Genomic DNA, 27,257 nt, shown 5'->3' on the forward strand with positions numbered 1-27,257 from the left:
TAAGACTTTCTGATATTTCCCAGAGGATGAAACTCAACTAGTCCCACTGGCATAAAAACTGAAAAGTGGCTAAACAAATTCAGTGGCAGAGGTGCTGAGCAGGACGGAGACCCCGGAAGAGGCGAGTGCCCTGGGAGGCACCTGCGTGGAGGGAGGCGGGACTTCCTGTTTCCTGTGCAGATTCATTCCTGCGTCAGGACACAGTGCCCACTGCACTGCCCACCAGGGTACCTGGGAATTACTTACTAGCTTTGTCAAGCAGGTTTTACAGAAACAGACATAATTAGTTTAAAAAAAAAGGAAATGAAGTTGGTCTACAGCAGATTTTATTCTGGCAATGTAGATCAAATAATACCATATTTCACTCTATAAAAATGCAATTTTGTTGTGTGCTCTTTCTAGTCAACATCAAAAAATGGGACAAAAACAAACATAAGACAATGTTCATTAATTATTTGATTTTCCAACTACAACAAAAACTAATTTATAGATTTTGTTCCTGTCTGGTTGTATTGTCCTTCTTGCTGAATTAGTATAATTTGTCATGTTGAACTAGAATCTAACAATAATCTAATCTAAATAACCTGCAAATATTCTTCCAATTCTACCAGTTTATGATCCTTGGATCACTTTTGCATCAAATAAAAATAATCTCATTCTTAGAATATAAAAATAGTATGTTATTTAATTGGCAAGTAATGCTTACAGCAAATTGAAATTAGGTCTCAAGATTAGTTTTTCTTTGTAATGCTATTACTGTCTCCCTAAGAAACAGAAGCAAAGATAATAATAATAATGAAGTAGATAGAAAATAATTCCCCAAATCACCCTTTATTTATAGTTTTGAAATCATTCTTAGTGTAACTGATAAATTTAAAAATGTACATTTTCCTAAACTGTGCATCTGTGCCCCACCCACACAGCCAAGTTTCCTTACACCCTTGTCACGTTGCTGTTGCGTGTGTTAAGATGAGGCCTCCTTATAATTTTCTCTATTTGAGGAACTCATCAAGCATCTAGTGCATGACTATTTTTCCCTTAGTTTCACCCAAACATTGCTCTTTACTCCCTCACTTAACCATAAACTTCTAAAACACAGACTACTGTAATACTCTTTGTCTTTCATTCCTGTTTCTCTTTTCCTGCCCTCCTATGGGATACTTGATTCATTTATGATGTTTCATATTGCTTTATCTAAAGTGTTTTTGAGTATACAAGGTCTGTCCAGAAGGTATCCAGCCATGTAATATGGAAAAAAAAAAGAGACATTTATTAAAGAAGACACAAGAAACACTGTACACAGGACAATGATGCCGCAGTCTCCTTCAGAGGAGGCACCTTGGGACCTCACACAGTTCTCCCAGTCGCCATCAGTTGTCTGTCTGATCTCCCTGAATATTATCAATGGTCTGAAATCTCTTCCTTTTCAAAGGTGATTTTAGTTTGGGGAAAAGCCAGAAGTTGCAAGGTGACAAATGTGGGTTGTAGGGTGGCTGAGTCACCTGGGTGATTTGACGTTTCACCAAAGAACTCTGCATGAGACGTGATACATGAGCAAGGACATTGTCATAATGAAGCTGCCAATTAGCAGTCACCCACAGCTGCAGCCTTCCGAATCATCCGAATAGTTTCCACCAAAAAATGTGCAAGCTTAAGGCAAAATGTGATGCATATTTGTTGGTCCACTCACTCAGTCATTTTGAATGCCATGACCGCACAGTACACTGGTCACTCAGTGGCATCTACAGCCCCCACTGACCAGTACAGTGAAGTCATCATTGTTCACGCATGTGCGTTCCAGTCCACTCTCCTTGGCTGCCAGGTTACATCAATGTCACACAAACTGTTCTCATTATATTAACAATGGCTGGACTTTTTCCAGACAGACCTTGTATATTTGTATTAATGCTTTAACACAGTGTCATACATAAATTGGCATGGTTAACTAATATTGGTGTTTTACCATTTCAAGTGAAAGGTAGGAGACTTGCCCCATTTATATTCTTTTACCCTCTTTACACTTGGTTGTCATAAATATCTCATTTAACCATACAATGATAACCATGTCGCCTTTTACAATAATTTTGCTTTCAAGCACCTAATTTTGAAGACTCAACTAGAAGAATATTATATTTAATGACATTTTTCACTATTGCATTGTTATTTCTCCAGTTCTCATCTTTAAAGTTTCCTTCTCTTGTCATTCTCTTTCTTGTTGAAAAACTCCTTTAACCATGCTTGTGGGTGTTTGGTTTTCATACCCCAAGGAATCGGTGTACTGTGTCTAAGCTGTCATTTTTCTATGTGTAAAAGTGTTTGCAGTGTTCCCTTATTATCCATCTAATGTCTCCAGGGTCCGGAGTAAAATCTTTTCATTTTTAGCAGACTGCTTGTGACGAATTCTCTTGGTTTCTCTTCATCTGAGAATGCCGTTGCTCCTGGAGGCTTTTATGCTCTGTAAAAAATTGTGGGGTAACTTCTCCCAGCAATTGAAAAGTTTTACGCTGCTTTCATGATTTCTGGAGAGAAATCTGCTGTCAACTGGACCATGTTTTCTTGCAGGTAACGTATTCTCTCTCCCTGATTGATGTCCAGATCATTTCTTTGTCCTCAGTTTTGAGTAATTTGATTAGAACCTGGGTGGGTGTTTATTACTTTAGGTTTGTCTTGCTGGCATTTGTCCACCTCCTTAAATCTGTACATAGATTTATGTGTTTTGCTATAATTGGGAAACTTTCAGCCATTATATCTTCTAATTTTTTCTTTCTGGCCCGCCATTTTTTTCTCCTCTCCTTCTGGGACTCTAGTGTCATGAACGTTGGATCTATTGCAATTGTCCAGAGGTACCTGAAATGCTGCTAATTTCTTTGCTAAGATTAGATCATTTTGATAGGTTTATCTTCAACTTTACTCAGTCTTACTTCTTTCATCCCAATCCTGCTATCGAGTCCTTACAGCGAGCTTCATTTTGGTTATTGTAAATATTTTCCAGTTCTAAAATATCCATTTAGTTCTTCTCTGTAGCTTCTGTTTCTTGATACATATCTTTGAAACCTTCCAAGTGTTTTCATTGCTTACTGGAACATTTTTATAACATTACTTTAAAACCCTTGAATTTTTTCCAATATTAGTGCTAATTTTACGTTGACATCTGTTGTCTTCCGCATTCAAGTGAAGATTTTGCTAATTCTAGATAGGACTATTTTTAATTGGATCCCAGACCACAATATAATTTGGCATATTGTGTTACAGATTCTGGCTTTTACTTAAATCTCCTTGCTGTTGACCAGGTCAGGAGTTGGGGCTCTTTTATCACAGGCGGGCTCTGCAGGGCGTCACTGGCCAAGAGACACAAACATCTCATTATTAGGGCGGGATATTTGCCTCCCACTTTTCATTCTCATTCTTGCTCTTCGGCGTTATTAGCTGAATCAGTTTCTTCAGTTCAGTCTTTGGCACATTTCAAGGGTTTTGCTTCAAATACATTTCCCTGATTCTATTTTTGGTTCCCTCAACTAAAATTTCCTACTGTGTGCTTTGATCCTAAGACATGATCCTACAATAGGACTTTTTATTGAGGCTTCCAAAGGGGCTTTTCTAGACTCATAATGTGGGTAATTATAAACTGAAGTACCACCAGTCACAGGTATACACAATAAAGTTTAAGCACTGTCCAAACCTCAGCAAGCTGGAGAACCATTGCTGTGGGTTGTATCTGAGTACACGGAAGTCCCAAGATTTATTCAAAACAGCAGCCTTGTCCAGACGGGGAAAGATCTGATTATTAACCAGAAAATAGCAAGCTTCTTTTTATATCGGGTAAGTTAAGTGAGAGAAGAAACAGACAGGGAAGATGAGAGCTGGGTGTTTCACTTGGGTAGGAGGGAATGCGGTGGGACAGGACAGCAAAAGATGTTCAAGTCTAAAGAAAGATAAGACAGTGGCGGTGAATTAGGTACTCTGAAATCTAATCTTGCAAAATGCAGGTGTCTTCTTGGTGCCCCTTTGATAAGGGCCTTGGGGAGCGAATCCAGTCCGCAGAGGGCTGTTAAAGCAAGAGGACTGCGGTGTGGCTGAGAGGGACCTCGGAGAGTGAAGGTGTGAGATGCACATTTGTGGTCCACGAGAATCAAGGTGCAGGTTCAAGTTCAGAGAGTTACTGATAATGGGAAAGGGTAGTACCAGAAAAGAGAAGTAACTAGTGACAGAAATATTAGCAATTTATTTTTTAGTTAACTTGTTCTTTCCATTTGTACGTCTACTTCCACAGAAAAGAGATCTGCCCTCATACCATCTAGCAATTCAGTCTTGACGTTGTATTTTTCTACCACGTCACCTCGAGTTGAGTTCTTTCAATCTCCAAAACAACACTGGCCCAGAACTCTATACCTCAGATCAGTAGTAAGGATTCGAGACAACGGAGGGGAAGGGCTTCACATCCTGGAAAACTACTTAATGTATGCAATCTTTATGTGTATATATCCTGGTTTGAAAATGTCTTTGGGGATAGTTTACTCTTGATAATGTAAAAGAAATGTTGACATTCACTGAGTTTGGGGGAGGCTGAAGTTGATGGCTTCTAAAATTCTGTGTTCATAAAATAAAGTTGCAAATAAAAGGACGTGGCTTTGTGATCATTATGGGTTCATCTACTACCAAAGCTGAGAATGCAAAGCTGATTTCATGACTAGCAGCGTGCACTTTGGGGAATTCACACGTGATGAGCGGTTACCGTGTGCCGGGCGTTATTCAGGTGTGTGTGGACATCTTCAACATTCGGTGCAGCCTCAGAAGGTGGAGGGGGGTTCAGAGAGGTCAGGTAGCCGTCCCACAGCATTTCCCTGAGCGACAGAGCCCTGCTCCTGTTTGCCCGACTCCCCTCGCTCTTCCTCTCTTGCCCTTTACTGTAGCACCGCCCCCTCCCAACCTCTTGATATTTCTTACCTAAAACAGTTTAATTTAGCCTTTCTTCTTCCCTCCTCCCTCGGTCTTCCCCCAAACCAGTTTTCTCGATCTAAACAGGCCTTTGAAGGAAGTGATTTCTTGACAAAATCTCTTCTCTCATTACGTTCTCTGATATTATCTGTACGGTAGAGGGCCCTTTATTTTAGTTACCTTAATATTTATGAGATTGAAAAGTATGAGCCCTGGCTGGTGTAGCTCAGTGGATTGAGCGTGGGCTGCGACCCAAAGTGTCACGGGTTCGATTCCCAGCTAGGGTACATGCCTGGGTTGCAAGCCATGACCACCAGCAACCGCACATTGATGTTTCTCTCTCTCTCTTTCTCCCTCCCTTCCCTCTCTAAAAATAAATAAATGAAATCTAAAAAAAAAGATGAACTACTTCCAAAAAAAAAAAAAGACAAGTATGATTCAATATTTTCAAAATATTTAAATGTGTCTCAGTTACCTTAAAGGCCCTCACTTGGTACATCACGTCTGTGTCTCTCTGTGTGTGTTCTCTCTGTTTTTATCTCATTGCCAAGTTTTAGCTTCATGTGTACATTTACAGGAGCCTCTTTACTGAATACCAGCACTATGAAGATGATATGCTTAAGAAACATAATTTAATTATCTTTAAGCTCAGTGAAGTGATAAATTAGTCAGCCACAGATGACATCTTTGACACCAGTCCTCAATAAAGGAAAGCTATTTTCTAAAAGGCACGCCAGCTTTGACACTGCCATGCTCTCATGACACGGAATTACCCAGAATACCTCAGAGACGACCGGGCGCAGGCCTGTCATTTCTGGGGCACAGGTCATCCCCAGGGTGAGGCTGGAGACTGTCACCCAGTAGCACTTGGTATTGTCCCCACGTGCAGAAAATGGAAGCAAAGCCCAACCCAGGATGTCTTGAGTTCTGAGGCTAAGTCCAATATTTCTCAACAATTGCTCCAAAACACGCAGCAGGTCATTAAATACTAAGTAATGCCATAAATTTAGTATGCTTTTATAGTTTTAAAAGCAGAGATTTTATTATATGCCTGGAACAATCTTAAAATGGATAGGGACATTCTCTTTGAGCACAGAAAATCTCTTAGCTCTTCTCATTCCTATGTTTCCTTCCCTCTCACTCCCCTGCCCTTGTCCTCTGGCCTCTGTCTCCTCTGCCTCTCTCTCCCCCTGCCACCCCCTCCCACTCTCTCTGCCTCACTGCAAATAACAACAGATTTTAATAGAATATGTACCGAAGTTGTACTGGTCAGAATTCATTTTTAAAAAGCTCTTGACCTAAATGTCATTGATTACCTTCACAATTAAGTAAACATGTTTTGAAATCCTCCCACTTTGTACATGTGTGCTAGGCACCAGGGGATCACACAGAAATAGTAAGACGCAACGTAGCTCTAAACAAGGGACAGAAGGAAGTGGGTATCTAACACGGTCATAGATCAAAATATAACAAATGACTTAAAAGTGATACACGGCACTATGGAAACAAGTTTGGAAGTTCACAGCATTGAGTATGCAATCTGTATTTCAGGTATTTTAATTTTTATGCACTTTTCTTACAATATGCTTATAATTCAGGCAAAGATTACTCTGTCTTTATGTCTTACTCCCTATTCTTTTAATATGCCACATAAATGAGCTTATTATTAATTATAGACAAAGTGGGGCAAAAGTAGGTTGCTGTTCCTATGGAAAATTATAATTAATAAATAATAATACAAGAATAAACTTTGTATTTTGTATACTCATAACTGTAAACCTACTTTTGCCCCACCCTGTCTATATTTAATGATCTAGTTGTAAAATACACCCCAAACAGAAGAGGACAAAGAAACCATCACCAACTGAGGACATATTTTGAGAGTTACAGAAATTAATACACAAGACAAGAAACGAGAAATAATAAGGTAGGCCCCCCGCAGCAGGTGTATGCGTCTCCTGTCGGCGTCGGCCGTTCTGAATGAGGTGGCTGAACACACTGAAGTAAGAGTCCAGCTGGACTTAACCTTGATGTTTTATTTAGGCTTATGATACATCTTCACTCCAGCTTACCTACTCGCTCACTTGCAGGGCTCAAACAATCCTCCAGCCGAACGTATCGGCACTCGATCTCAACACCCAGAAGTGGTGTTATCTTATTGGCACGGAACTGAGCTCCAAGCCAATAATGCAAATGTTGAATCTAGTCTAGTTCAGCTGAGATAACATAAAAATAACCCCAAATTAAAGTACTGTAAAAGACTAGCCACAGAAAATAGACTCATTTGAAACAAATTATGAGCACATTCTAAGGGACAAATATATTTAAAAACCCATTTTCTTGTAGACACTTCAAAGGATATTGAGCTTGTTGGGGTTTTTCTGGTTAAAATATGATTATGCAAATAGTCTTTAAGATGTTTCTTAGGCAAATTTGATTTTGCTAAATTTGAAAACATTTTAAATGCTGCCTGTTGTGTTCCTGCTGATTAAAAACTAAAGATTAATACTGCATCTTAATATGGTAACACTGAATTCCATGATTCACTTGATTTCCACACATTATTGTAAAATATAATAAATTGATATTTGACAGTTCTACTTATTTTTAATACTAAAAATCTGCTTACACTTATGGTGGGGTGTTATAAGCTAAATATAAAAAATAAAGAGTTTTAGAAAAAATAAATTGCTAAATGAAAATAACACTCTCTTATTTCCTTTTAATGTTTTTAGGATTCTAAGAGACCCCAGGCTTTCCTACATTAATTTATTTTTTATAATTTGGCATTACTTATTTTTACATAAGCAAGGTGAACTGATGTTAGTCTAGTCTTATTTTTATTAATATCATTAATTCCAGTGTAAACATTTTATATAGAAGAAAGAGAAAATGGACTGGTGTATACAAAGAAAAATAAAACATACATACTTTTATAAAATCTAAAAAAGACAGAATTATTGTAGTACCATATTTATAGTTAAGTTCTAAATATATATGTGTATATATATTTTATATGTGTAAGTATATATGAACATGCACACATATATTACATATATAATATATGTAGTATGTAATATATACATATATTACATAAATGTGTGTATATTTGTGTGTGAATATATATATGAACATATATACACATATATACATTACAATAAGCATGAGAGATGTACATGAGTTTTAATACACATCAAAATGAGAATATACTATTCAAAATTGGAAAAATACATTTCTTAAATATTGATGATCAATGTTCTGGTGATTATTTTAAAAGAAAGGAGGAGGAGAAGAAGAACAGTGGAATTAGAAATGTTCTTACATTTCCTACTCGTATGATATCTGGAGTTATGTGATGTTCTTAAATATTTATATCTAACATTCCTATGAACTGCTTTTTGAAATGCAATGAACAATTTATTTCTTGCTGTGAGGGATAGTTAACTAAACAAAATAATGATTATACACTGGAATTTAAATTATTTGTTTGTTGTACTATGGAAAAAAGTGGTTCAATATTTAGGCGATGCTCTTGATTCATAATTAAAGCCCTTGCTTCAACATTTGATTAAAATTAATTCTGAGTCCAGTAACGGTATAATAACATTTAGTGTCAATCATTTAAAAATTGCTGGGTGTCTTGAGGGAGCAAAGCTATTATCGGGCCTAAGAATGAGGAAGAGCATCAGGCGAGTAAATAACCTGACGCACAGCTGCTCATACTGATTACTCCACGACGCACCATGCTCTTCTCAGACAGAGAAGCAACACAGAGGGCCTGGAGACCACCACATGCTCGCTAGACACTGGAGGGCAGCCTGGGCCCCCTCCGCACCCCACGGGCCTTGCTCTGCCGACAGTTTACAGTATTTCCAGCAGTGCTCATTTCCCATTGTTTTACAATGAGTGGGACACCAATACCTGGCAGAAGACTTAAAAACACGTAGGTCATCAAGGCAGAAAGAAAGAAAGGGAGGGAGGGAGGAACAAAAATAAAGGGGAAAACAAGGAAAGCAAAGAGTTGTCCTACCAGCAGAGGTACTGGTTTTTGTTATTTGAAACCAAGAAAGATTAAACAGAAAGATGAAGACAGAATGATTCATGGATCCATGATCCATGGATCATTTTAAAGAAAACAGTCTATTTTTCAATTGGCAATTCTACTTTATCCTGTTGGTAAAGTTTAATCTGTAAAATCACATTTAACTTGTAAATGGTATTCTAGCATATGGGTATACCTTTAAGGGTTACATTTAAGAACCATGCATGCAAGTGTGTAGGGGAGGGGAATATCAGGTTTTAACAGAAGAAACTCAGGTTTTAGTAAGGAAGCATGGACAAGTCAAGTGAGCATGGAAATTCCGAAGGCAGGCAGAGTGAGGCCCATGCCGTTCTGGATGAGCAGGAGGAGGCACGGGCCTGGCACTTCCCAGGTCCTGTAAGGCCAAGTCCGGGCGAGGCGAGACGAGAAAACAGACATTTGCTGGGCCAGCTACAGGCCCTGGGACCCAGGGAGCCTTTGGTCAAGGGCCTCGCTGGGGTCCTCCCCACCGACCACTCCTCCTTCATATTACACGCGGTCCTCCACGGTTCATATTACACGCGGTCTTCCCTGGTGATGGTTCTTCCCGGCCTTCTATCTTACAGTCTTTTAGGCAGTTAGCAAAAAGGCCATAGGTTCTTCTGAGCCTGCTGGGCCTTAAAAACAACCTGTTTAAAGTAATCAATACCACAAAAGGACATCTTTGGGGTGACAAATGCTTCCCCTTCAAGTTGAGTGCAGTTTCCTACAAGCACAAACTTGTCCCTGCAGCTGTGACGCTGTCTCTGACAAAGGGTCAGTCAGAACGTGGGCAGAGAGCCGCCGCCCAGGGCACAAGTTCAGGTCTCCGGGCACCAGCGACCGGGAAAGGCCTCTGGCTCCAGAATTTAAATGTAAAACCCTGCACGTTGTTATAATAAAACCACGTCTACGTCCTTTGTTCCGAGCCTTCCTAGCAAATATAAAATACACAAGGACGTAAGTAAACAGACAAGAGAGCTGTTATATCTATTTCCAGCCCTCGACAGGGCGGCTGTGTGAGGACCTCCGAAGGCTGCCGTTTTCGCTGTCGGGGATGGATTCGGTCTTGCCACAGAGGCGGACACAGCACTCAGAGAGTGGCGCACTTCTCTGCAGCGGGCGCCAAGGGGAAGGGGCTCCTTAGCTCAACTGTGCAACCGTAATTACAAAAATAGTACTATGCTATGAAAAATATTATAAAGCAGTCACTCAAAAATGATTTTATGTCACCTTGGCAATGTTGTTTTGAGGTAGGAATTATGTCATTTTGGTTTTCATGAGAAGTTTTGAGATACGTTACAAATAAACTATACGTTGAGAAAAACACATAACCTAACAAGTCATGTGTTCTGCTTAACTTCATGATCTCACAAACGACACCGATGGAGCAGTGAGAGAAACGAGGAACAGGGACGTGGGAGGGCTGTTTTCTAAGAGAAAAGCCACTCGTGTGTTTTATAATGAAAAGATGTCAAACCAGTTTGTTAATCGGTCCTGCAGATCCACTGCCATAAGCCTCATCCCCAAAGGCTCCATCAGAGTTTCCTGCACGCGTGGGGGTGAGGGGAGCTCAGAGCCCAGGGGCCAGATCGAACCAGGGCAGATCCACTGTCTCCTGGTTTCCATGTTCACTTTATCTATGCACTTCTGCTTGAGCAAAGAGTTCTTAAACTTAAAGGCATTTACAACTGCCATTTTTTGATAAGGCCTATTATACCTTTACTCTGTGGTGGTGCTGGGAGAAAATTTAGGAGGTTGTTCCAAAGGTATTTAGGTTTCCACCATGGCGTGTTTTATGAGTTCCTGTGAGCACAGCCGCTGTGGTCTATAGCAACCAACCCACTCCGCCCTTCGTTATCAGCCTGAGTAGGAATCTCACATCAAAGCGGAAGGGTGCCCGGAATTACCCTGTACACGGTGAAGGTAGAATTTACTGGAAACATTCATTAAGTCCAGGTGAAAATGTGATATTTAAGAATTTCAAAGATGTTGTTTCTTGATTTCCTAGCTATTTTTCAACCTACTATTTTAAAGTCGCCAACTCGTGTTTTTGATCAGAGAATTCCCGTCAAGAGGTAAACTTGGTGCTCTGAGAACTGCATCTTCTGCAAAGGATTCAGTATTGGAAATGTATTTCTTCATTTCCCTTTCCCAAGCTCATCTTGAAATCACGAACCAAGCGTTCCCAGCTCCAACCTTGGTGGGTGAGTATCTTGTATTTCTAAGTGCTTGATTTTCTGACTTCTTGAATGAGGGTGATGGGTGCCTATTTGAATACAGATTATTTTAAGCTGGTAATTTTTAAAAAACATGGGACAGCAAGAACCTTTGATTCACCCTTTTAACTGTATAAAGGAATTCAGATAGAAAAACCTTCTTAAAAGAAGGAGCTATTACTTTATCACAATATAAACTCAGTGTGACCAGGAGGAACCTAGCAATCGCTGTTAGATTCCCTTCTGTGTCATACTGTTTCGGGGTGTCCGGCCACAGTTTGTTTACCAAACACGTGCTCTTTCTCAGTTACCTGGGAATTGCTTGCTCTCTCACTCAAGGTCCAGACCCCTGTGTCCCTTTCCTTAGTTCCGAACACCGTACAAGCCTCCCCTGTCCAGTCTGTCCCGAGTCTCACATTCTTACGGAAGCCGTGCATACACGTAAGTAGTAAATTTGGTCATTTACTCCTGTTAATCTGTCTCATGTCAACTTCACTGTGAGACCAGTCAGAAGAACTGAGAAGGCTTGAAGGAAAATTATATTTTACTCCCCAACAAGTACATTAGAAAAGTCAATTTTTTCAAAAACATAGAAAAAAACATATTAATATACTGCTGCCTCTCTGAGAATTTAATTAAAAGTGCCACGATTACATTATTAAATGATGTTAATAAAAAAATTGCTAGAGGATTTCAGCAAACTTAAAGCTCTGAGTAAATGATTACTTGAATCAACATTTTTATTAAATTAAGTCATTTATAATTATGAATAATCTCAATTCCTCAGCAATTTTTCACTAGAGTATTAACATACTCATACATTTTATAAGGATAAAAAGCCCTGTAGCAAAGTTGTTATCTATGAATTTCTTTAATTTTTAGCTCTAATGTTGTTAGACTTTATAACATAATGCTCTTTCTCAAGAGGCAAAAAACAATCACAGGTAAAAGCAACAATAATTGTTTCCATATTCCCTAGACACCTGGAGGACTAAAACTAATATCAAACTTAGAAAACACAACCCACTAGGTACAACACAGGGTGAGGCAAAAGTGGTTGTGCGTACACAAAACAGAAGCGTTTATCCTTGCATCATTATTTATTAATGACTATTATTTCCCACACCAAGAACTGCAAACCCACTTTTGCCCACCCTGTATGCAGTGTGCTAGTTAAAGAACAGACAAACAGACACATAAACAGAACTTGGCATTGACCCAGGCTGTAGACCAGGACAGACCTGTTCTGCTCACGCTCTTCCTGCATCAGTCTTACTGACTCTGCTAACTGCAGGGACAAATGCTTGCATGGCTGCTAGCTCCCCTTTCTAGAGGGAATCTGATTATTTGAACATATTCTACACAGCTCAAAGGATAATCCCTAAATCAAAGTGATTTAGATAAGAGCCAAATGATGAATAATCACTTAGGTGAGAAAATGTATACTGTCAAGTTATCTATATATTAGCATTATTCTGAATATTGGGTGGTATACAAATGGCAGGAGTAAAGAAAGGAAGGAAGAGAAGGAAGAACAGAACTAAGGAACAAAGGAAAAATCATATTTATTGCAATTATATGTATATAGGGGAGCCATCAGCACCTACAGAGGAAGGATTATAGATACGTATGCCTGTTAGCAAGAGAAGTCAAATATTCACAGAGTGAAGGAACAGATGGTGGGAATTAAACAAACAAATCATAAGATAATTTAAATACATAAATACTTGCCTTACTCAGCTGTTACTAGGAAATAACCTACAAGTTAAAAATAAAATAGCTATTTGCCCTCGTACTTTGTGTGTGTGTGTGAGAGAGAGAGGCAGAGACAGGGCCAGAGGCAGAGAGACACACACTGACGGTGGTGGGGTGAGTGGTGATGGGGTGGGGGAGTCGCAGGGAAAAGGAAACACTGGACAGAAACGGTAGATGCTACACACACCTGATGATAAAAGATGAAAGGTGCCAAAAGAAACAGTTTTGCCACCACGGAAGCGCCAACTGACACCCCAGCTCCAACACTGGATGATTACGTCACACGTCTTTCCCGAGGAGTCACGGCGCCGTCCAGGTAGCTCCTTCTTCAGAGCGCTCTCACCCTTTTCTTTCCTCTCCTTACCCTCCAAGTCTCCCTCCAAGCCTCCCTCCAAAATCGCACCGTCTCCAAATTCAACCTCGCAAAGTACACCTCATTTCCATTCCTTCTAAGTCTCCCAGCAAAATAAAGAGAAACGAAGAAAGAAGAAACAAACAAAAAAATGTCCATTCACTGAAGCTACCCTCCACCAGCTACAGATGGGTTTCCATAACCCCCAAGGGAAACGTGTCAAAGCCCAAAGATGGGAAGGCGTCTGCTCTCTACCATGAGCCTTCCTTTTCCCACTCCGAGTAGGCACTTCTGCAGAACCTCAGCTACCACAGACCCACCTCCTGGCCTAGACACCGTGGAAATAGAACGAGCTAGCCTGTAAACCCCTTCTATGATGCTATGACTATTGAAAGAAGCATCATTGTGTATGTAAACAGTTGTCCCCTAAGGAATGAAATTAAAATACAATGATAGTGTGGGAGATACCATTTTTGGCTCATTAAAATAAATATTCTTGTATGGAGACTGTTGTGTATATAACAGTCTATAAAAGCATTCATCCAGATGTTTCTAGATTAATACATAAATACGTAAATAAATAAATACATACATATTCTTGGGATGTTAATGGTTGACTCAGAGGCACGGAGAAATTATAGACGCAGTAAACAACAACAAAACAACAACAACAGGAGTAAGCGGTGAAAAAAATCAAAGGAATTATCCAATTTGATGCAGTAATATTTACAAAGGCAGCTGGAGTAATTTCTTTCTCCTATTAGCTGTTATTTTATCAGATGTTGTACAAGTGTACCCATATTTTACCACCTTCACTTCTAACTAGAAAATCAGAATATTCCCCAAAACATGAGGATGAACTTGTAAGAACAGACTGTATCTATTTACTGATGGTACAATTCCGTAATTCTCAACCCATGCATCTATCTTCCCACCCATGCAGTTATATTCTTTTCTCTGTCATATCTATCTATTATCTAACTGCCTGCCTACCTACCTAGTTTTACTGTATTTGAACTGGATGTGACTTCATTCAAATTCCTCAATGAAAATTATTTTTAAAAAATCACTCCCGCCAAGGACTGTGCTGATACTGGCTGTCCCCTGACAACCATTGCAGGGTCTCACCAAAGCCCCCCCGCCGCCCCCCCAGAGGTCTGGTACACACACACAGTGGAAGGGCTGGCCCCACGGGCTTTGACAAGTGGGCATGACAGCGGAGGGCCACAGGGCCATTTCCAACAACGTGGAAAAGACCAGAAATAACACTGGTCTGAATACATGGAAAAGCCCCCCACGCTAAAACAAATGCCCGCATGCTTTGATGCTTTCTGAAAAGTGACCATCCCAGATGGGCTGTTGCTCTGTTTTCCCTCCTCAAGACGGAGTGCGCATCTCAGACACACACCACACGGGCCCTAAGAACAAGCAGACCCGCCCTAACGTCTCCTACCAGCTCGCCACGTGCAGCCGTCACAGGGGGTGAGCCAGCCCCCTTTGCAGAAAAAAATTCAAGGGTTTTAACATAGAGCAAAAAGTGTTATAAGTGTGTGCGTGTGAGTTAGTCAAAAAGACATCACTTAAAAACGTTTCCTTTCTCCTTTGGAAATCAGTCTTCATTTTGAGAAAAAAAATTGAGTTGATTAACCAATAACTTGATTATTATACCAATATGTCACATGAGAGACATATACAATCACCATTTTATTCAAAATAATACATACATAAATGTATTAAATTTTTTATTACTATGTTAGTGATCACCAGATTTTTCAGAGCGACACGTGCATTCTTGGCCCGGGTTGCTCTTGTTACTTGTGCCCCATTTTACTCTGTCATTTTTTTATCCTCACCTGAGGATTTGATTATTGATTTCTAGAGAGGGAGGAAGGGGAGGACGGAGAGATGAAGACGTCCGTGTGACAGAGAACCGTCATTTGGTTGCTTTCTGCATGCTTCCTGACCAGGGACCAAACCCGTACCCTGGGCATGTGCCCTGACAGGAGATCGAACCCAGAGCCTTCCTGGGGTACGGGATGACCCTCCCACCACCTGAGCCACCCGGCCAGTGTGCTCGCTCATCCGCTAAAGCCCCTTCCTCCTCCCTGTCACTGCCCTTTCAATGACGGACATTTGCACTCTGCCTCGTAGGTGAGGAATGCCAGTCATTATACCTGAAATAGGAGCCCTGTTTAAAAATATGTAGGTTATCTAAAACACCAAGAACTAATTTCAAGTTCTGGCACTTCTTAATTAAAATATTTTTAAAGGATATGAAGAGAGCGACTGTACGATTAATGTTAAAATGAATTTTTCAGTGTCGCACATTCTCCCAAGCTTTCATTTTCGTTAGTAACAGTTATCTTTAAAGCGATGCAAAAGTGCGTTCACATGTATTCTCGTTTTGCATCACGACCGTAATTTCGCAAGAAACATGTCCGCTTCAGCTGCACTGGATCCGTGGTGCCTTTGGAAAAAAAGACTGCTTTGAAAATGACAAATTATACATTGCACATTTAAGAATAAACATAACCACACACACCAAAAAACTATCTCTTCAGTACATTTTTCTCTACTTCCAGTATTTTCAACTGTAGGTCAAGCTGCCCTTGCAAAAATGATGTCAAAGAAATGTGGGTGTCAGCACTTCCATACATGGAGGAAAGCGGCAGCCTTTATGCCCTGGGAGCTAAACCTGCATGATTTATGCAGAAAGTCTGTACATAAAGAAAAAGGGTTTGTCTTTGAGGTCTATCTGGGTCACCCTGAGCTCTGCGGTACCTGTTCTCCACAATCCTGAGCTATATGGCGAGGAATGTGTTTATTCCATGCGCAAGAATTGGGGAAAACTTTATTCTTAAAGTATTGGCTTTCCACTTCGTAAGCTGGTGTGGGTCCCCTCGTCGCATGCAGTAACTTGCAAATGCTGGTCATGGATTTTCTTGCGTACCACCGGTTAATCCGGAAGTGGCTTTATAATCGTGTTTCCGTTTCTCGCAGGAGCAAACAGGAGATTTACAACAATCTGTTGTAAGCTCTTCAAAGGAAAGCGATCAATGGGCGCGGCCTCGGCACAGACTCAGGAACTGCGCTCTGAGTTCCACACGTGTTTCCACGAACATCCTAACAGGATTTCATGTCTCTTCAGTCCTCACTTCATTAAACCTCTGCTCCCTCGTGGGCCCAGGCGACCACGAGCTCACGGCCCGTCTCTCCAGCTTTGCCTCCGTCACATGCTTTGCTTACAGGTGTTATCTTTGTAACCTCGAGTTTATCCATAGCCAGTGTAATTCCAAAATTGGACAAGGGGTCTGACACACGGATGCCATTACTTTGCCCCTCAGATGGCGTGCACTGAAGAGGCAGCAACTATTGCCCTGTAGGAGTCCCTGTTTCTGGCGCCCCCAGCCCTGACGGGCTAGAACATCCCACAGTGAGTACGCAGTTGGTAGCTATGTGCATAGTTCCACACCATGCGTTAATCAGCTGGTAGTATTTTGGAAATTACCTCCCGATAAGGGAAAAAAAGCACTCCTGGAACAAAAGACACATTTTTATATAAATAATTAAAAGTTGGGGGTTTTATTTGCTTAATAGCCTTCTTAAGATAGATATAAGTTGCTCACTGGAAATCAGATTTTCGATAATGAAATCCACCTTTCAAAGTTTTCTTCCATTTATATACTTTGCCACTAGACAATTCTTTCATTATGATTCCTTAATGATTCTTTAAGGCCCCAAAGAACACTTCTTAATTCTCCACTTGCCCAGGGATTGCAAAATCTGTAGCAATATCAGCGTAGTTCGGCAAAAAGTAACGTGGAAACTGCTGGCATGGGAGACCCTGTTCCTGCTGCAGCGACACCCCCTGCCCCGCCCCCTCCCCGGTCTCTTGCTCTCGGGGCCACTCCCACCGCCAGCAGCATCTCTGTGCCCACCGCCTGCTGACACCTGCTCTGTCTCTGCACAACGAGGACAGGCGTGCAAGAGAACAAACGAGTGCCCCAAGCACCGCTCAGTGTGGCACTCGCGTGTTTGCTGCGTGTCCCCCCATCACTTGCTGGGAGCCCGGCGGGGATGCAAGGCTCTGACTGCTCACAGAGGTAGGTCGCTTGGTAAAAACACTCCACCGGTCTCCTTCCCTTTGCCCTCACACTTCCCCACTGCTCCACTGGTTTTTTCAGAGCTTTTCTTCCCAGTGCACTTCTTGTACCCAAATCCTTTTCTCAGGGTCTGTGAGAAAATGCAAGCTAAGACATTTGTCCTTGAGATGCCCAATTTTCCCCAAATGTTAACATTTTTGAGACTGGCACGCAACGTCGCATTTGGCACCTGTATTTAGATGGCTGCTCGCTCACATCGGCCCTTCCATGGCCCGGTCGGGACTGCTGCGACGCTCCTCTCCCCGCCCGGCAACCGGCCTGGTGACAGAGGCCTCTGCCCCTCGCTGCATCAGTCCTGCCTTGTCCGGGACATGGAACCTGAATGAAGGGCCGCAGAGGCTGGACTGGCGCAGCTCGGGAAAGGCCGTGGCCTAGAGAAAGGACCTGAAAACTCTTTGGCTGATGTTCCAGCACTTTCCCTGCTCTCTTCTTCCCAAGGCTGGTGGCGCCGGTCCTTCAGGGCCGGGAGCTGTCTCCGAGCCTTCCGGCCACCACCGCGCCCAGGACCGCTCTCTGTCTCACCAGGCTCCTCTCCCATCCCTCCCTCTTTATAATGTAGATCACATATATATTGCACTATATGTATTACTGTATATTTATGTATTATACATTATAAGTATTCCATGTTCAAAAGCCACAAGGTATTGGCACAGAATTCCTGATCATTTCTTTTTCTCCTTCCACCAAGAGGATCCCTAATGCTTTGACTTATTTTTCTCTTAACTTATACACAAGTTAACAATACCAACCACTCTGAATCCTCATTGGAAACAGGGTAAACAGGTATCCTACAACCATCAGAGTAGAAACACGGGTTGAAGCCAGTCAAACACTGACTATCAAACACCGGCTGCGAAACAGGAGACCCCCCTGAAGCATGCTGAGTGTGCCCCCATCATCTGGGAGGCCCACGCCGAGTGCACGTGAGAGACGAGTGGTCAGTTTGGTTCATTCTACACGCGTTCTGCAGAATCACGTTTGGGCATCCGATTATTTACTTACAATGCAGACGTTAAACCTTCCCCTTTATAGTTCACAAGCATACGCACGTATATTTTCATTCCAGTTCCCAGTTCCTAGGGGAAGGCCTCAGAAGGGGCCAACTGGGCCTGCGTGCTAACCCCCAGTACCACCGAAGGCCAGGACGGAGGAACCGTGTTTCACCAAAGGGCTGCTGAGGGACATTCACTGTCATCATGGGTGGGTGGGTGGGGGGGGGCGGGGAGTTCCTGGGATGTGGGACTGGGAGCAGCTACCAAGAGGTGTCTCTCTGTTTTAGAGAGGACGTCCATAGTCTCAGTTCCCCTGAGGACCCCTGGGTATGTCTGTGTGTCGGGCATAATTACTAGCACTGCCCCCATTTACGGTGCAGACTCCTCCCCTTGGCGGATCCGTGTCACCCCCGTTACAGAGATCGCTGAGGGCAACTCCGTCCTTTTGCTGCAGAGGACACCCGAGAGCTGGAAAGGTGAGACGTTTTCAGGGTCGCCCAGTGGGCAGCAGAGCTAACAGTAGAATTCAGCTGTGCGGTGTACCATTTTAGGTACTAGTTTACGCTGCTGGATCCGTTCTCTTTCACTGCCGCTCCACCCAGGGACGGACAGCCCGGCGCTCCGGGACGGGCACCGACAGTGGCCCAGAGTGCAGCGGCGGTCCAGCCACAGCGCAGCCCCGCCTCCACGCGGCGACGGCGCGATCAGAACCAGCACCCTCAACAACGTCTGGGACAAAGATAAGGAAATACTGCCCTGCGGAACTTCTCTTGGGATGCAAAAGGCTATTATTCAATAGAGTGTAGTTCCAAGTCATTGGTTTTTGTTTATTTCCTTAACTTTTGCTGAATAGGACGTAACCTTAACTCTATCAGCAAGGGCACTTGTGTTCTTTTTAAGAAAACAGCAGCCTAAACGTTTAAGCATTCACTGAAGATATTTTCCCTTCCAACTGGCCAGTTAAACTGGAGAATAGTATCTTAAATCTTCTCTCAAAACAGACATCTTTACGATGGTAAAACCCACCCTAGAGATGCAGCCCTTGGGGGGAACATACCCCATTTCTGGGGAAATGGGTGTCTTCCGAGGTGGGTGCAAAGCACACTTGTGAGGGTGGCTAATGCAGCGACATTTCCATGCGCTGAACCCATTCCTCTCTGCACCTGGGTGATGCCGTTCTCCCTGCCCCGCCCCACCCTGGGCGCTCTGCGTCTTTACTGTCTCCTCCGTCTTTACTTTGAAAGCGTTCTCATATAACAAGGGATGTTTCCATCTCTACAAAAGGCACGGGATCATTGGGTATTCTGGGATTTCTCCCAAGATTCCTGTTCCATAAAGTCTTCTCTATAAAGCCCCAGCATTTGGAACTCGAGGAATTAAATGTGAGGCATTCTCGAACTGCAGTATCGTTTGGGGTGGGTGAGATTCAGAACTCTTCAAACCTCACCACGTGTGTGACCCCCGATTCACCCACTTCACCGATGGGAAGGATGGCTCTGCCGTCTTGTCTTAAGTTTTCTGTGTCTCTAGCAAAACCGACAGGAGGCCCCTTCATGATCAATAGTTACTATGTATTGCAATGCCAAGGGTTGAGAAGAAAAAATTACAGGCAGAAGATGGGATTTAGATGAGTTTCATAAGGGGAAGCTTTAGATTTTTGCGTTTGGATAGGCAGTTTCAAGAGGAAGCTAAATCGCAGCTTTTCCCGATCAGCTCCCAGTTTAAAGCGTGAGCGGCAACCCAGAGCTGCGCGCATGCGCTGTTCAATCTGCGCCAGCTGACTGTGCAAAACGGAGGGGCTGGTGCCATACTTTCTTCATGACATTGAAAATAAGAAAGTGAAAGAAATGCTAACAACCTAGTCTCATTTATTATTAATTGCTATAACAGAAACAAACATCTTTGGTTTTTGGGTTTTTTTTTTTACAGTTACTGTTATATGTTTTGTTGCATTTTGAATAGCAGAATGTTCTGAAGAATTCATGAAATACTTAACTATCAAATTTCAGGGCTAATCTTTTAGCTTGTTGGCCCTCAATTTTTAATATCATATTTCTAATTATAATCGCAATCTACCTAGTTCAGGAGGACACAGTAAGAAGTAATTTGATGTTACTAGCACACCCTTTAGAAATCTTAATAAAAATCCATATAAGATGGCAAGGAATATTTATTGGAGGGTACTGAAATGTAGAAAATACACAAAAGCAGTAGTTTTAGTGATAACTAAATTAAGCATCCATGAAATAGTCTGGAATTTTCAGCAGTATGATTTCAAAGAAAGAGACCAGTGTTAAATTAAAAGTTACTCTGCCCCCTTAAATGGTAATGGAAAAAAGTACCATAAAGCTAAAATTAAAAAAGAAAAGGAAAAAGGAAGTTTTACGTTGGAACTTCTAGCTGAGTTTAACCTTCTATCACCCATATATGTGCATGTTTTGAATTAATTCATCAAATTATAATCCAGTAACCAGAGGGGCGGGGGAGGGGAGCAATGGGGAAGAATAGGGGAAGGTCCATCCAGGACATTTATCAAGGACACATGGACAAAGCCAAGGGGGTGAGTTCAAGGGTAGGAGGCAGGGATGGACAGGGTAGGGGGCTGTGGTGTGGTGAAAATGGACACAACTGTACTCAAACAACAATTTAAAAAATATATTAACAAGCTGCTTTCTTACATCTTCCAAAATAATCTTCAGTCAACTTCCCGTCACTAGCCACCCTGAGTTTACGATCACAGAAGGAAACGCGGAAGGAGCAGCCCACACGTGGGTGATGTCCCTTCATCCTCTCTTCTGGAAGCTTCTTTGAAGCATAGTATATCAGGGCGCTCTCTCTACAGCTGATCAAAACTGCAACACTTGAATCAGTTTTCAAATTAAATATTTATTTTCTAGCTGTCTAAATCCCTGAACTCGGAAGACATTCATTCTCTAACAACTGGGTTGTATTCTTTTTGAGTCCAATGGAGGAACCACATTCTTGAGGAAATAAGGAAAACCTTCTCCAGACTTTTACATGTGGTAAGTTACTTATTTAGGCCTCCTAATTCAGAGGGGAAGAGGCTAATTCCATCTGATTTAAGTGGTTTTAGAAATGACAGGTGCTCCCGGGAGGTGGTGAGTGGTTCCGAAAAACATCTCGAGCAGGGAGCCTGGAGACTGCACTTCTAGTCCCACCCCTGACATTGTGTGGCTGAGAACAACTTATTTTCCCCACTAAATGGACTTGAATTTCATCAGCTGTTAGAAAGAATCAGTCATTTGGATTATTTCCACAGTCACGTCCATCGGGAAAAGCAAATAGGATTTTGTGAAGCGCGGTGCAGCAAGCACGCCCAGGTAATGCTACAGAGTCTGTGACTGCAGCTCTAATCAGTGAACACGGGGATTTATATCCAAATTATCAGTTGTTCACATGCAGAGTGTTTATTCTGTAAACTTTCTTTTATTTTATTACCTGTGTTACTAGAACAGTTTTAATTGATATTATTTCTTAACAAGCTGTATCTTCTGTTAGAATGCGCATGGCTAAAGACAAAACTTGGGTCTCTCAGGACTGTTCAAAAGCCAGCATTCTTAGTCCTCTGACTGAAGTATCTTACTACTTCAGTTATTTTTCTCCACCCTCCCTTACTGCATTTCAATTTAAACTCAAATGCTTAACTTGGGTTTCCTTCCCTTCTTATTTTTGTTATTTCACATTTATTAATATGCCACCTTTTCCCCTTTGTTCAAAGTATCTAGAATTTGGAAACGATCAGGAACTAAATGAGCACAGCAAGATTAGAGCACAGAAGGTTAATATACTGAAGTCGGCGGCTTTGTACATCTCAGCAGTGAACAACTGAAACTTGAAATGTGTAAAATACAATAGCATTTAAAACAGCACTCAGAAAGTGAAGTATGCGTAAATGTAACAAAGCATGCAGAGGACCGAGAAGCACAGCTATGAGACGCTTGTGGAAGACAGCAAAGGGGATTCCAGTAGGTGGAGAGACGCTCTGTGTCCATGAGCTGTAGACCCCATATTGCTGTCAGTTCTTCCCACCTTGATCCACAGAGCCAAAGCGATCACAATCAATACCCCTGCAAACCATTCTGGAAATGGTGATTCTAGATGTTATATGGAAAAGGACTTCCAGAACAGCCAACACAACACTTAAGAAGAAGAAAGTCGGAAGGCTCCCTGCATCTGATCTCAAGTCTTACTATGAGGCCATGAGAGTCGGGACAGTGGGACAGTGACCAAGTAATAGTCCCGTTTGTCAGTGGAACAGAATTAAAAAAAACCCAGATATAGACCTATCGAAATATAGTGAACTTGTTTTTGACAGAGGAACAAAGGACGCTGAATTCATGCTTTCCGACAGAGGGCGCTGGGACAGTCCCAAGGAGAAGAAGGTGGGGAGGAGGAGGAGGAGGAGGAAGAGGGAAGCCTTCACAGGCAGCACACCACACCCGACACCAAAAACGAACTCAGCATGCGTCTGACACTTAAAACGGACAACGCAAATCTTCCTGAGGAAGAAGAAAATATTTACATAACATTGAGTTTGGTGATGAGATTCTAATAAAACACCAGTAGTCCAATCCATTAAAAAGCTAAGTGGGACTTCATTAAAATTTTAAAAAATTCTACTCTGTGAAGTCACTGTTAAAAGAATAGAAAGAGAAGCCACAGACTAAAAATAAAATATATGTTTATAGAACACTAATAACTGATAAATTACTGGTACCGAAAGTATACTAAGAACTCTTGAAACTCAAGAAAAAGAAAAAAAACATAATTTGAAAAGGGGCAAAAATTCTGAACAGACATATCTCCAAAGATGGCAAATGAGAATATGAAGGCATGCTCAATAGCGTTTTGTCATTAGTGCCCTGCCAATTAAAACAGTAATGAAACAGTATTTCACACCTACGAGAATAGCTACAATGCAAAAAGGAAATAATTAACTTCCGGTGAGGATGGGGAGCAATAGAATATCTCACTCACTGCTGATGGAACTGCAAAATAAGATATCCACTTTAGAAGACAGATTGTCAGTTCCTTAAAAGACTACACAAATGATACACAATCCAGCGACTGTGCTGGTAGGTACGTACTCAACCAATTTAAAAAATAATGTCCACGGAAACTGGTTACGGGCGATCATGGTAAAGCCGTTGTAAACACTCCAATGTGGCCTGTGGTGGCGGGAAGAAGGGAAGGAAATGGTTCTCCTGTAGCGCCTCCATAAAGACTCAGAGTCCCTGGGGACACCTTGACGTTGGCCCAGCAAGACGATGTCATACTGACCCCAGAACCATCTCGTAACAAATTAGTGTTGTCTAAGCCTCTGTGCTTAGATGGGAAATGCAGAAGATGAGCCTATTTTAGAAGCCAACTAAAAGAACTCCTAATGGCCAAATCTGGGAAAATCTGACCAAAAAAAACACCCCAGCACTGATTTATAACCCACAGCATAAAGTAAACAGTCCCTATGGAGATTTAGAAATGGTTGAATAAATAAAGGGCAGAGAATTAACACACTTCTTGTGCATAGTAACTCCAAATCACTGATGTAGATACTTTGTCCTCAAGGAGACAGAGCACGACTCCCTCCTCCTCAAGTGCAGGCTGCATATCATGGCTTTCTTCCTGGAGTGCAGAAGTGCAGGAAAAGGAGCACCTTTACAACACAGGTGGCCAACGCAAGGCCCGAGGGCTGAATCCGGCCCAGCACCTTGTTTCTACCTGGCAGCAGCACCGAGATCTTGCTTAACTGATAAGGAGTAGTTACATTTCACAGTCCTACAATTACATTCGGCCCTTGGAAGGCAACCTTGAAGCTGATGTGGCCCCCTGGTGAAAATGAGTCTGATGCCCCTGCTTTACAAGGAGGAGATCTAACAGACACAACCTTAGGTCAGGTGTCCAAGGTTAGTACCAGCAGGGATAAGTCAGGTTGACAGCCTGTGCCCTAGAGATAATGGGGTGAAGGTGGCACTTCACCTCGGGGACGCCTCCAGCAGCCCATTGTCCTGATGCAGTCACGAGAAAACCAGCAGGAAACCCCCCAATCAGGGTACGTTCTACAAAAGCCCCTGACTTACATCACCCTCACAATTTCAAGGCCCTCGACAACAAAGAAGTCTGAGACTGTTTATTCTCTATATGTAAAGCATATTACGGAATGACAACGATAAACCCCACTAAGCCTCGTCAAAGGGCGGGACACGTCTTACCATCCGATGAGCACAAACTCCTCATTCCGACCCTTCCCAATGACCCACTCACTACGCAGGCAGAGTAAGTGTTACTCCTACTTTACCAACCCAAAAACTAAAGTTGGGGGGAAAAAATCTAAGGATCCACGGGGCTGCCTTGGTTCAGCGCCCTGGTCCAAGAAGGCTTCTCAGAACAGCTGACCCCCCCCAGCTCTACCGACGGTTTTCCATGTAACACTTAGTAAGAAAGTAGCTCGTGACTCAAAAATTAGTGGCTCTACATTATGAGACCTACGAGGACCAAGAGTATTGAAAAATACCGATGGGGGCAGGGAGAGAGACGATGCTGCTGGCAAATTAAAAACAAGCAGAACAAAACAACGAATTTTTGAATTGACTTCTTCTACCGTGAGAAAGTTAAAGTTGAGTGCCAGGCAATTTTCCTCAACCCTAGAAAGTCAAGTTGAATACAGCACATTCCCTCTGGGAGATACTTAAAATGGAATTATTTGGTAAAATGTCAATAGTTTATACTAAATCCATGCCGTAATTGTGCTAAAAAAATATGACAGAAACCACTAGGTTTGCTTAATCTGAAGTGAACGTGCAACTATTGTGGGTCGACACCATTAAAATGAGGATTCATGTTTAGACACTACCCCAACTACTGTTCCGTGCCGAAGGGAGTGTACAGTCTCCCTGCCCAGGCCCTGCAAAGCACAGCTCTCTCTCCGTTCAAGTCGGGGGAGTGGGGGCTGGGGAGCATCCAGCCCCAGAGTTCAGTCTCCGCAGGAGCCACGGGGCTGCCCGTAGGATTCAGCTCAACGAGGCTCACACTCTCTCCTCCTCAGATCACTGAAGAAACAACACTTTAATGTCCGCATAGTTCTTACCAAAAAAAAAAAAGTGATGAATGAGAAAACAGTATTTCTGTTCCTCTACTTTTTAAAAAATGTATTACTGTATTTTTTCCACCTTTTAAGTGATTAACTTTTCACAGACGTAACTGTCAAGGGCTGCTGTATTTAAATGCTGAAACAAATACACTCCATGTATCCTCCAAATTTAATATCTCTAGAAAGATATAAATCTCTGGGTATACGTATGCTGAAGCGATACAGCCGTTGCTGGAACGTTAAAGAAACCCTGTGCTTCCCTTCCAATCGAGCTGCTGTATCTGATACTTGGTACGCACACATGCTTCACAGCTGAGCCAGAAAACCCAAAATAAACTTTTGTTTCTTAGACATTTTGTACCTATATTTCAAATTACACACACACACACACACACACACACACACACACACACAAATGTACGTATCTTATGTTGGGTGATGCCATTTAGGCAACAAGTCACTTGGCTTCATTACTGGTGATGTTATTTCAAATTAAATTCCCTTTGCTCTGGCTCGAGTAGCTCAGTGGATTGAGCGTGGGCTGCAAACCAAAAAGCATCACAGGTTTGATTCCCAGTCAGGGCACCTGCCTGGGTTGCAGTTCACGGCCCCCAGCAACCGCACATTGATGTTTCTCTCTCTCTCTCTTTCTCCTTCCCTTCTTTCTCTAAAAATAAACAAATAAAATCTTTAAAAAAATTTTTTAAATTAGATCCCCTTCACTAACCTCCTATTTATAATACTTTCTATTAATTTTGGGCATATTTATGAAAGCTGTTTTAAAATCTTTGCCTTCCGACCCCATCAGCTTTCATTTCGGAATCTGTTCCTATTGATTAACTTTTCTCCTGATTATGGGTGATATTTTCTTGCTTATCTCCCTGTCTGGGAAAGTTTTGATTTGGTGCAAGACATGAGTCAATGTTATGTTTTTGAGTGTGTCTGTTTAGTTGACTCCGGTGAAAGAGTATTGAGTTCTGCTGCAGGAGATGATTCGCTTGTTGGTGAATCCCACACCCCCGCAACACTGAGACTGAGTTAATGTGTTGCAACAACATAAAGATCTCGGGAAGTGAAACTACTTCAAGGAGGCATGTGCTCTTCAACGCCCACGGTCCTGGAGGCATTTGAGCCTGGGACTCTTGATCTACAGAGTACACCCTTGAGCTAATTTTGCAGACTTTCGCCCAGCCCCCTCCCGCGGACCCCTCTCCACAGCGCGTGCCCCTCCTCTGTCTGCAGAAACCGGGCCCCCGGCACCCTGAAGGTCTGGCTGCTCTGACACAGATGCCAGAGTGCCGACTGGCCTGGGGAAGGTTACTTGTAGGGATATAATAAGAATAAATCAATCTCAAAGAGAAAAACACTTCTGAAAAAATCTTTCCTTCTAAGCTCTCAGCAACTCCTTCTTTCCTTCTGTTTAGAAATTACTTCAAGTGCTAGGGGAAAGGCATCAGCGACCTACAGGGCTGATTTTTCTGCCAATGAGTGCGGGCAACAACCCCCAACCGGGCCGGATCATTCAGGTTAGCCGCGACTCCACACCCTTCACCGGGAGCTCCGGGGTTTCTTATATGATGTATCTGTAACCCGTGCATCATATTTCTCATTACAGTTTTCTTACGCTATACTGCTGACTGAGTTCCCCCTTCCTGAGAACCCAGAGCCAGTCT

Source organism: Phyllostomus hastatus, unplaced genomic scaffold, assembly GCF_019186645.2.
Source record: "Phyllostomus hastatus isolate PE091 unplaced genomic scaffold, TTU_PhHast_1.1 phas_scaffold_78, whole genome shotgun sequence".
Lineage (NCBI taxonomy): Eukaryota > Metazoa > Chordata > Mammalia > Chiroptera > Phyllostomidae > Phyllostomus > Phyllostomus hastatus.